The sequence below is a fragment of the Saccopteryx leptura genome, chromosome 5 (genome assembly GCF_036850995.1).
Source record: "Saccopteryx leptura isolate mSacLep1 chromosome 5, mSacLep1_pri_phased_curated, whole genome shotgun sequence".
Lineage (NCBI taxonomy): Eukaryota > Metazoa > Chordata > Mammalia > Chiroptera > Emballonuridae > Saccopteryx > Saccopteryx leptura.
In genome coordinates, this window is record NC_089507.1 from 163,776,712 (window position 1) to 163,787,727 (window position 11,016).

Sequence of the window (11,016 nt, forward strand, 5' to 3'; positions counted from 1 at the left end):
ACTAAGAAGAATATATAGGAAAGCGATTGTGCCATTACAACACACAAATATAATAAACATAATTGATGGTTTCTGTCTCTAACGTATTATGGACAATAAATTACAATTAAAACGTACGGGTTTGGGGGGCTGTGCCTGTGTGTATGTTTTATTTGCAAATTAGTATGAAAAAATCAGAGTTTAATTTTTTCAGGCCAGTTCAATTGACTAGCTTAAAAAGTTTAAACTCTTCTTGCAAAATTTGTACAAGAATAATACCACTGAGTTAACTCCTATCTTGAAAAACCACTAAATGTAATGTAGTATCCTGGATTTGAGGCTGAAACAGAAAATTAGTGGAAAAACTAGTGGAACCAGAACACAGCCTGGTGTTTAGTTACCAGTAATGTACCAGTGTTGATGTTCTAGTTGTGACGAAGGGACATGGTAATGGAAGGTGTTAACACCAGGGACAACTGGGCGAAGGCTATTTGGGAGCTGTCTAGTCCCACATAGCCCAAATCTTGGCAACTTTTATGTAAATCTTCAATTATTGCAAAATCAAACGTGTATTTAAAAAAAAAAAAACACAACTAAGCAACCAATTTATAAATTTAATACCCTTAACCTTCTTTTTTGGGGGAACAGAGAGATGAGAAGCATCAATCATTAGTTTTTGTTGTGACACCTTAGTTGTTCATTGATTGCTTTCTCATATGTGCCTTGACCGCGGTAACCCCTTGCTCAAGCCAGCGACCTTGGGTTCAAGCTGGTGAGCTGGGCTCAAACCAGATGAGCCCGCACTCAAGCTAATGAGTCTGCTCAAACCAGATGATCCCGCACTCAAGCTGGTGACCTCGGGGTCTCGAACCTGGGTCTTTCGCATCCCAGTCTGATGCTCTATCCACTGCGGCACCGCCTGGTCAGGCCCCTTACTTAACCTTCTTTTTAAAATTAAGAATGTAGTGCTGAAATTTTAAAAACAAAACACATGAAAGCAAATGAAGACCAGGGGATAACTTCCAGCTCCATTCCTGGGTATCTCAGAGTTGGTGGGCATTTTAAGTCCTTGCATGTAGTAGGTGTTCTAAAAAAAATCTGAACTGAATTGTTTCCTGCCTCCCGCCACTAGGCAGCATCTGGGGATAATGGACAGTGACAATGTCTCCCTGGTCCTCAAAGGCAAGATTGCTCCCATAACAGAATGTCCAGCCCCCCAAATGAAGCAGGACAAGTTACTCAAATTCCTCAGGGTTCTCTGTCCTAAGGGCTGCTGCCTGTTGCGACCCCTCCACATGCTCACCTCATCACATCACTCCTTTCCTTCAGCTGCCTTCAGCCCCCTTCTCTCTGGTAGGTGTTTTCTTGCTTATTCACCATGGCTCATTGAGCTGAAGTTAGCAAGCAAACATCTAGTGCCTACTGAATAGCACATATTCAGGTCACGTGATGCAAATTCCATATTTTCCTCTTCCCTTACCTCTGTCATCTCCCCCATTTCTTTTTTTTTCTTTTTATTGAATTTATTGGGGTGACACTGGTTAACAAAATCATACAGGTTTAAATGATATATTTTTTAAGATTTTATTTATTCATTATAGAGAGGGGAGAGAAAGAGAGAGAGAGAAGTAGGGAGGAGCAGGAAGCATCAACTCCCATATGTGCCTTGACCAGGCAAGCCCAGGGTTTTGAACCGGCAACCTCAGCGTTTCCAGGTTGACACTTTATCCACTGCGCCACCACAGGTCAGGCCATACAGGTTTGAGGTGCACAATTCTACAACACATCTGTACACTGTATTGTGTATTCACCACCCCAAATCGAGCCACCCCTGACTCTCCCATTTCTTACCTGTGTCAGATGAAGACTTGTCCCTCCTCCAGACCCAAGACAATCCCTCTCTCTGGTCCTCCCTCCTTAGGAAACTTGTCTGGCACTTCATAAACACTCAAAAAGCATAGGCCCATTGGTTTCCCCCCTTGCCTATGTCTTTAGCTTCCCGCTCTACTGCTTTCCTCTGAGCCCGAAAGATTCTACTGTTTCTTCATTTCTTAAGGCTCACCCTGGTCCTGACCATTTCCCAGGAGTCCCGGGGGAGCTCCCTCCACACAGCCACGCTACTTCCAGAACAGAATCCACGTGCCTACTGTCTCCTTTTCTCCACCTGCCACACCCTCCTGACACTCCTGCTGCTGTTCACACTCCTCCTCAACGGTGACCTCTTTTTGTAAACTATTGATTGATTGATTGATTGATTTTAAAGAGGGAGAAAGAGAGAGAGATAAAATACCAACCTGTTGCTCCATTCATTCCTGCATTCATTGGTCGTTTCTGTATGTGCCCTGGTGGAAGACCAAACCCGCAACCTCAGCAAAGTTATAATTTTGTTTTATTTTTAAAGATTTTATTTATTGATTTTACAAGGGCAGGGGGGAGTGAGAAGTATCAACTCATAGTTGCTTCACTTTAGTTGTTCATTGATTACTTGTCATATGTGCTTTGATGGGGCAAGCCCTGGTTTCAAACCAACAACCTCAGCCTTCCAGGCTAACAGTTCTGCCCACTAAGCCACTACAGCAGTGACCTCTTCATTAGCAAATTTCAGAGATACCTTTCAGTCCTCATTTTGCTTGACCTCACCTTGAAGTTTGAAATTCTATTTTTTTTTTAATTTTCTTAAAAAGATTTTATTTATCTATTTTCCCAGCAGGGGGAGGGTTAGGGGGCAAGAAATAGTTGCTTCACTCTAGCAGTTCCTTGGTGGCTTGTCACGTGCTTTGACCGGGCAAGCCCAGGGTTTCGGGCTGTGGAATTCAGCATCCCAGGTCCGCACTCTATCCACTGCGCCACCCCAGGTCAGGACGAAGTTTAAAATTCTTAACAAGTTCTTCCTCCTTGAAACACGCTCTTTTCCCCAGCTTCCAAAAACAATCTCATATTCTCAATTCTCCAAACAAATTCTCAATCTCCATTGCAGGTTCCCTCCTATTGCCGACAATAGAAACAAACCAGCCCAACTTAAGCAAAACAAATGATAATTCACTGGAAAGACCAAGAGAAGGGGGGGGGCGCTCACTAAATAGGGAGACGAGGCTTGAGAGCCAGGGCTGGGAACCAGCAAGAATCAAGGGCACCCCAATGGCCTCTGGAAAGCAAAAAACTGTAAACACAGTCTAGATGCCATCACAGCCACATGTCATGCAGCTAGAGGTACAATCAGTGCCTCTGATACTTTTCTTTGTCCCAGGCCACCTGCTCCAGGGAAAAGCTTACAGTTGGCCTGCTTGGGTCATGGACCTTTCTCCTATTGACTCATGGGCAGAGGCGGGCGTAAGGGCGGGCGCACCAGGCTTGTGCCCGGGACCCCAACTTCTGAAGGGTCCGACAAAACCCCAATTTTACACTTTTTTTCTAATGACACCAAGTTTGGTTTCATATGTGCAATTTTAACATTAATAGTACATAATATTTTTTATTTCTTTAAAAATATGGTTAATATGAAAAATAAATAAAAATATGGTTAATATGTATTTTTATTTTCCCTCTCTTTTTTTTTTTTTTTTTTCATTTTTCTGAAGCTGGAAACAGGGAGAGACAGTCAGACAGACTCCCGCATGCGCCCAACCGGGATCTACCCGGCACGCCCACCATGGGGCGGCGCTCTGCCCACCAGGGGGCGATGCTCTGCCCATCCTGGGTGTCGCCATGTTGCGACCAGAGCCACTCTAGCGCCTGAGGCAGAGGCCACAGAGCCATCCCCAGCGCCCGGGCCATCTTTGCTCCAATGGAGCCTTGGCTGCGGGAGGGGAAGAGAGAGACAGAGAGGAAAGCGCCGCGGAGGAGTGGAGAAGCAAATGGGCGCTTCTCCTGTGTGCCCTGGCTGGGAATCGAACCCGGGTCCTCCACACGCTAGGCCGACGCTCTACCACTGAGCCAACTGGCCAGGGCCCCTCTCTTTTTTTTTTAAGAAGCTCAATATTTTCTTCTGCACCCAGGGTTCTCAACTGACCTTAATCCGCCTCTGTTCATGGGACACAGTAGAATGAGCTTCCCACTAGTTCTTCCCATAAAGGGGAAGAAGTAATTCCTTAAAAGGAAAAAGAGGCATGGATGCTGGCCAACCAGGCAAAACACCAGCACTTTTCCTTGGCACAAATTATCTACATTTTATTTTCAGCATTCTGTATTAATGGTTCTGTCATCACTATTGATTCTCAGTGATGCAGACTAAGATTTCCTTTTCTCATTAAACTTTGTTTTAATGAGTCTCAAAATTCAGTGACAGACTTTTAATCAAGTTATTCCCATTAAAAAATACAGATTTTAAAAAGGAGGCCTGACCTGTGGTGGCGCAGTGGGATAAAGCGTCGACCTGGAAAACTGAGGTTGCCGGTTCAAAACCTTAGGCTTGCCTGGTCAAGGCATATATGGGAGTTGATGCTTCCTGCTCCTCCCCCTTCTCTCTCTCTTTCCCCTCTCTCTAAAAATCAATAAATAAAATATTTTAAAATTTTTTATAAAAAGGAACTTAACACTGCCACATAGACATACAGACACGCACACACACAAAACAGATGGTCCGCAAAACATTCTCCTTTTCTTCTGAAGGTTTTGCAATGCATCATTATCATTAACCAATTGTTTACTGTGAAGCATTAATGGCCAATTGAGACAAACAGTTCTGAGACCCTTCTTACACCACTGATTATGTCTAGGGTGGTAGGTAGGGGGGATGATCATTTAGATTCTGAGCTTTCTGGGCAGACTTGGTGACTTTGCCAGCCCCAGCTGCCTTCTTGTCCTCTGCTGATGACACCAGTAGCAACCACCATCTGTCTCATGTCATGAATAGCAGAATGGCTCAGGGGAAGGATAGTCAGAGAAGCTCTCAACACACAAGGGCTTGCCAGGAACCATATCAATGGTGGTAGTAGCATCACCAGATTTCAAGAATCTGGGGCCACCTTCCAGCTTTCTCCCGGAAGGACAATCTTCTTCAGCTCAGCAAACTTGCAAGCACTGTGAACTGCGTTCTCCTCCACACCAGCGCCTCACCAGCATGGATGTGACCACGATTGTTCCCTGAGCCATGAAGCCAGCTGCTTCACTGGTGAATTGTTTTGCTATCACCAGCCACAGTATCATGATGTATGTCTTTGACAAACATATTCTTGACACTGTCCCCAGAAGGAGCTTCACACAACGAACGCTTCATGGTGCATTTCAACAGTTTACTGCTTTATTCCAGTTGTACTTACTTCCATTGCCCAGGTCTGGGAACTGCCTTGACAAACAGGGATGGTATGGTTATGGCAGTGGTAGTCAACCTGGTCCCTACCGCCCACTAGTGGGCGGTTTCCATGGTGGGTGGTAGCAGAGCAACCAAAGTATAAGTAAAAAGATAGATTTAACTATAGTAAGTTGTTTTATAAAGATTTATTCTGGGCCCTGGCTGGTTGGCTCAGTGGTAGAGTGTCGGCCTGGCGTGCAGAAGTCCCGGGTTCGATTCTGGCCAGGGCACACAGGAGAGGCGCCCATCTGCTCCTCCGCCCCTCCCCCTCTCCTTCCTCACTGTCTCTCTCTTCCCCTCCCGCAGCCGAGGCTCCATTGGAGCAAGGATGGCCCGGGCGCTGGGGATGGCTCCTTGGCCTCTGCCCCAGGCGCTGGAGTGGCTCTGGTTGTGACAGAGCGACGCCCCGGAGGGGCAGAGGATCGCCCCCTGGTGGGCGGAGCGTCGCCCCCTGGTGGGCGTGCAGGGTGGATCCCGGTGGGGCGCATGCGGGAGTCTGTCTGGCTGTCTCTCCCCGTTTCCAGCTTCGGAGAAGTGTAAAAGAAAAAAAAAAAAGATTTATTCTGCCAAACTTAGTGAAAATCCGACATAAAGTACTTGGTAAGTAATTATTATTATATGCTTTAACTTGCTGTAACTCTGCTTTATAAATTTTATAAAGTAAAGTTACTTCCCTACTTTATAAATCACCATTACTGTGGAACTGGTGGGCGGTTAGAAAATTTTACTACTAACAGAGATACAAAAGTGGGTGGTAGGTATAAAAAGGTTAACTACCCCTGGGTTATAGTATGGATGGGCCTCATTAAAAAAAAAAAATTTAGGGCCTCATCAACTGTCCTTCTTTCTATCACTTTTTCTTTGTCCCCAAGCAAGTGCAGGACAAAGTGAGGAATAGATCTAAAGATACTTCCAAACAAAATTATGAGGATACTCAGGTTGGCTGTAAAGCTGCCCTTGATGAGGTCCTGGCTGAGTCTAGGGCCTGGTTCTGGAGGCAGCACGTGTATGAGGAGATAAACCATAGCAGAACCCAAAACTGTTAGAATTCATTGTATAGTACAGAGGCTGGAGAGTTTGTTCCCACTATCATTATATGACTGTGAACCCAATTATTTCGAGAAAATCATTTTCCCCACAGGAAAGATGTATTATACCTATAATCAAAGATACCATCCTTAATAAATGGAAGAATATGACAAAGTTCAGATATTTAAAGTATTTGCATAAATTGCTACTTTTCATTTTGATTGACTCAGACACAAATATGTGTTTACTAGGATCATGCTCTATTTTTAATTATAGACTACTGGACATTTTGGTTAAAAAATGATTACCAATGTGTAACATACATACAGGAAAGTCGTATATCACGTGCGCAGCTCAATTATGTTCACAAACCGAACACACTTGTATAACCAGAAGCCATATCAAGAAACGGGATATTAATCACTGCAGAAGCTCCCCTTGGGGTCCCTTCAATCACTATCTCCCCCCAGGGTGACCAATAGCCTTAATTTTGCCCATTTTTATACTGGATCACTTTGGAATTTTAATTTTTAAATCTCAGATAAATATAAAAATTTGTTAGAACTGTATTAGTTCAAATTTTCAGAACTCATTCATTTCAGAAAATACTCCAGAATTCATATTAAAGTACAATTTGATATTAACATTCAGAATGATCATACTTGACAGTTTACCAGATTGCCGATTATACACAAAGTTGCCATTTTTCTCTACTCCTGTTGGAAATTCCACAAAAGCAACAAGGAGGATGTGAAGTAGAACCACAAACAACAGCATCACGGAAACCAAGAGACCTTCAACTCCTCGCATAAAAGGTGAAAGCTGCTAAAAGCCAGGAGGAACCGGATGGAGGTCGAGGATGCTCTGGCCACAGATTTTAGGAAAGGCCAGCAGAGGGCGCTTCTTTGCACTCGGAGAGGCAAAACAATAATCCCTTGTCTGCAACAAGACTGGGTGTGTGGACAGCGCCTCCTCCTCACAGGGCAGACCCATGTTCTGGGTAAAGATTTGCTTTCCTTGCTTACAGGGGTTCTGCTAGCATTACCACTCCTGGATTTAGATACTGCCAGATAGCACGCGTTCAGGAACCAAGAAGAGAAGGTGGAAGTGGGCCCTGATGATTCGCTGGAAGAATTTTTTGCTTTCCTTGCCAGTGATCTGGAACTCAGTAGGTCCAAAGGTTCTAGAGCCCAAGGGAGAAGTCTTTAAACTAGGAAACACTATTATGGTTCCATTCATTAGAAACTGAGTTGGCTGTTGGCCTTGGGACTCCTTATGCTGTTGAATCAACATACAAAGAAGGAGTCACTGTTATGGGCTGAATGTTTTTATCACTCCAAATCTGTATGTTGAAGCCGTAACCCAAATGTTATTGTGTTGGGAGGTGAGCCTTTGGAACTAATTAGGTTTAGATGGGGTCAGGAGGGTAGAGTTCCCATGATAGGACTAGTGTTCTTTTTTTTTTTTTTTTTTTTTTTTGTCTTTTTCTGAAGTGAGAAGCTGGGAGGCAGACAAACAGACTGCCGCATGCACCAAACGAGGATCCACCCAGCATGCCCACCAGGGGGCAATGCTCTGCCCATCTGTGCTGTTGCTCCATTGCAACCGGAGCCATTCTAGTGCCTGAGGCAGAGGCCATGGAGCCATCCTTAGCGCCTGGGCCAACTTTGCTCCAATGGAGCCTTGGCTGCAGGAGCGGAAGACAGAGATAGAAAGGAGAGGGGAAAAGGTTGGAGAAGCAAATGGGTGCTCTCCTGTGTGCCCTGGCCGGGAATTGGACCCAGGACTTCTACACGATGGGCTGATGCTCTACCACTGAGCCAAACGGCCAGGGACAGGACTAATGTTCTTACATTTCTTTTTGTTTGTTTGTTTGTTTTTGTTGGTTTTTTTTTTTGTATTTTTCTGAAGTTGGAAACAGGGAGGCAGTCAGACAGACTCCCACACGTGCCCGACCGGGATCCACCCGGCATGCCCACCAGGGGGCGAATGCTCTGCCCACCTAGGGCGTCGCTCTGTCGCAACCAGAGCCATTCTAGCGCCTGAGGCAGAGGCCACAGAGCCATCCTCAGCGCCCAGGCCAACCCTGCTCCAATGGAGCCTTGGCTGTGGGAGGGGAAGAGAGAGACAGAGAGGAAGGAGAGGGGGAGGGGTGGAGAAGCAGATGGGCGCTTCTCCTGTGTGCCCTGGCCGGGAATCGAACCTGTGATTCCTGCACGCCAGGCTGACGCTCTACCACTGAGCCAACCAGCCAGGGCCATCTTACATTTCTTATATTAGGGGAAAGAATTGAATCCAGAGGCCCATTCTCTCTCTTTCTCTCTTTTCTCTGTCTATCTAAAATCAAACAATTAAAAGAAAACAACAACAACTCTACTTCCTTGCTATGTGGGCCTCTCAGAGACTGCTTGAGGGTCCATTGAACATGGCAGCTGGCTTTCCCCAGAGCAAATGGTTTGAAAGAAAGAGAGAATGCATGCCAAGGTGAGGGTTAGTCTATTTGTAACCTAATTTTGGAAATGTATATTATCACTTCTCCCATATGCTATTTGCCACTCAGACCAATCCTGCTACAACGTGAGTTGATATATATGAGGTGTGACTTCCAGGAAATGAGGATAGTGGGGGCCAGCTATCAGCTGGTTCCCACCAACTGGGATTGTAATTATTTTAACATTAAAAAATATGAAGCAAATGTGGCAAAAAAGTTAAAATTTGATAAAACTGGGTTATACTTAAAAAGTATTCATTATAGCCTGACCAGGCGGTGGTGCAATGGATAGAGCGTCGGACTGGGATGCGGAGGACCTAGGTTCGAGACCGCGAGGTCGCCAGCTTGAGTGCAGGCTGTTCTGGTTTGAGCAAAGTTCACCAGCTTGGACCCAAGGTTGCTGGCTTGAGCAAGGGGTTACTCGGTCTACTATAGCCCCATGGTCAAGGTACATATGAGAAAGCAATCAATGAACAACAAAGGTGTTGCAACAAAAAACTGATGATTGATGCTTCTCATCTCTCTCCCTTCTGTCTGTCTGTCCCTATCTATCCCTCTCTCTGTCTCTGTAAAAATAAAATAAAATAAAATTTTTTTAATAAAAGTATTCATTATATTATTCTCAATAATTTTCTGAATATAATATTTCATCATAAAAATGTCTTCCCTAGTTGCCAGATGGGAGGGGGATTTGGAAGACTTGGTTAAAAATGTGAAGGGATTAAGGTTTTTTACTGGGAAAACCCAAGGGAATCAATTGAAAATAGTTTGGACTATTTTTGGATATACATGAACTGGGACATAAACAGTAAGTATGGATACACATACAGGTCAGTACAAATTGGCCTCACCCAGCAGTGGTACAGTAGATACAGCATTGGCCTGTACACTGAGGACCCAGGTTCAAAACCCTGAGGTAATGGGCTCATCCCACTTGAGTGCGGGTTCACTAGCTTGAGCACTGGATTGCTGGCTTGAGCCCAAGGTCACTGGCTTGAGCAAGGGGTCACTGGCTCAGCTGGAGCCCCCCCCCCCCCAGTCAAGGCACATATGAGAAAGCAATCAATGAGCAACTAAGGTGCTGCAACGAAGAACTGATGCTTCTCATCTCTCTCCCTTCCTATCTTTCTCTCTCTTTCTCTTTCTCTCTCCCTCTTGCAAAAAATAAAATAAAAAGTACAAATTGGTAGTTAGAAAACAGTCACAGTGATGTCAAGTACAGCATAGGGAATATAGCCAATATTGTAGTAATTTTGTATGGAGCCAGGTGGGTACTAGATTTATGGGGGGGGTCACTTCCTAAGTTATATAAATGTCTAGCCAATGTTGTACACCTGAAACTAATATAATATTGAATGTCCAATGTAATTGAAAAATAAAAAATATATTAAAAGTAAAATAAAAATACCTCCCCTTTACTAATGCTCGGAGGAAGAGCATAGCTCAAATAATGATAACAATGAATTGTGAAGACAATATCAAGGAACAGTTAGGCAGCCTTGGCTGGATAGCTCGGTTAGTTAGAACGTCATCCAGATACGCAGAGCTGCCGGTTAGATCCCTGGGCAGGGCACTTACATAAACAGATCAATGTTCCTGTTTCTCTTTCCCTTCCTCTCTTCCTCTAAAATTATTTAAAAAAACAAACAAACAGGCATTCTCACAAAAAGTACAGCCCTTGTAAGTCAGAAAACTTCAAGAAGTGAGTAAACTAAGGATGGAAGAACCAAAATAGGAGTTAACTAATAATAATTCCTTCTTAGCATGAAATCCTAGTGGAAGGAGCCAAGGCAGAGTGGATACTGTGGAAAATTAACTCAGTGATGTAATGTACAAATTCAAGAACATCTCCCAGAATGAAAAGAAAAAAAACAGAGATAAAAATGATTGGAGAGGAGGTAAAATAAATAGAAGACACAATCACCCGATTAATATTTAAAAAGTCACAATAGAATAGAAATACTTGTCAGATTCTTAAGGTAAAAATGGTGTGGGTGTACAGATAAACATAGCTAATACACTTGAAGCAAAATCAAGCCTTTACTCACTTGAAAATGGAACATTTGTGGCATTCTCTACTGATGCGGAATATCAATACACCAAAGATGATGACTATGATATTATTCAATAAAGTTTGGAAAGTTCTCATCAATGTAACAAAAGTTAAATAAATATTTGGGAGGAAGAAGAAAAATATAATTATTTATAGAGCATATGTTTTTTTACT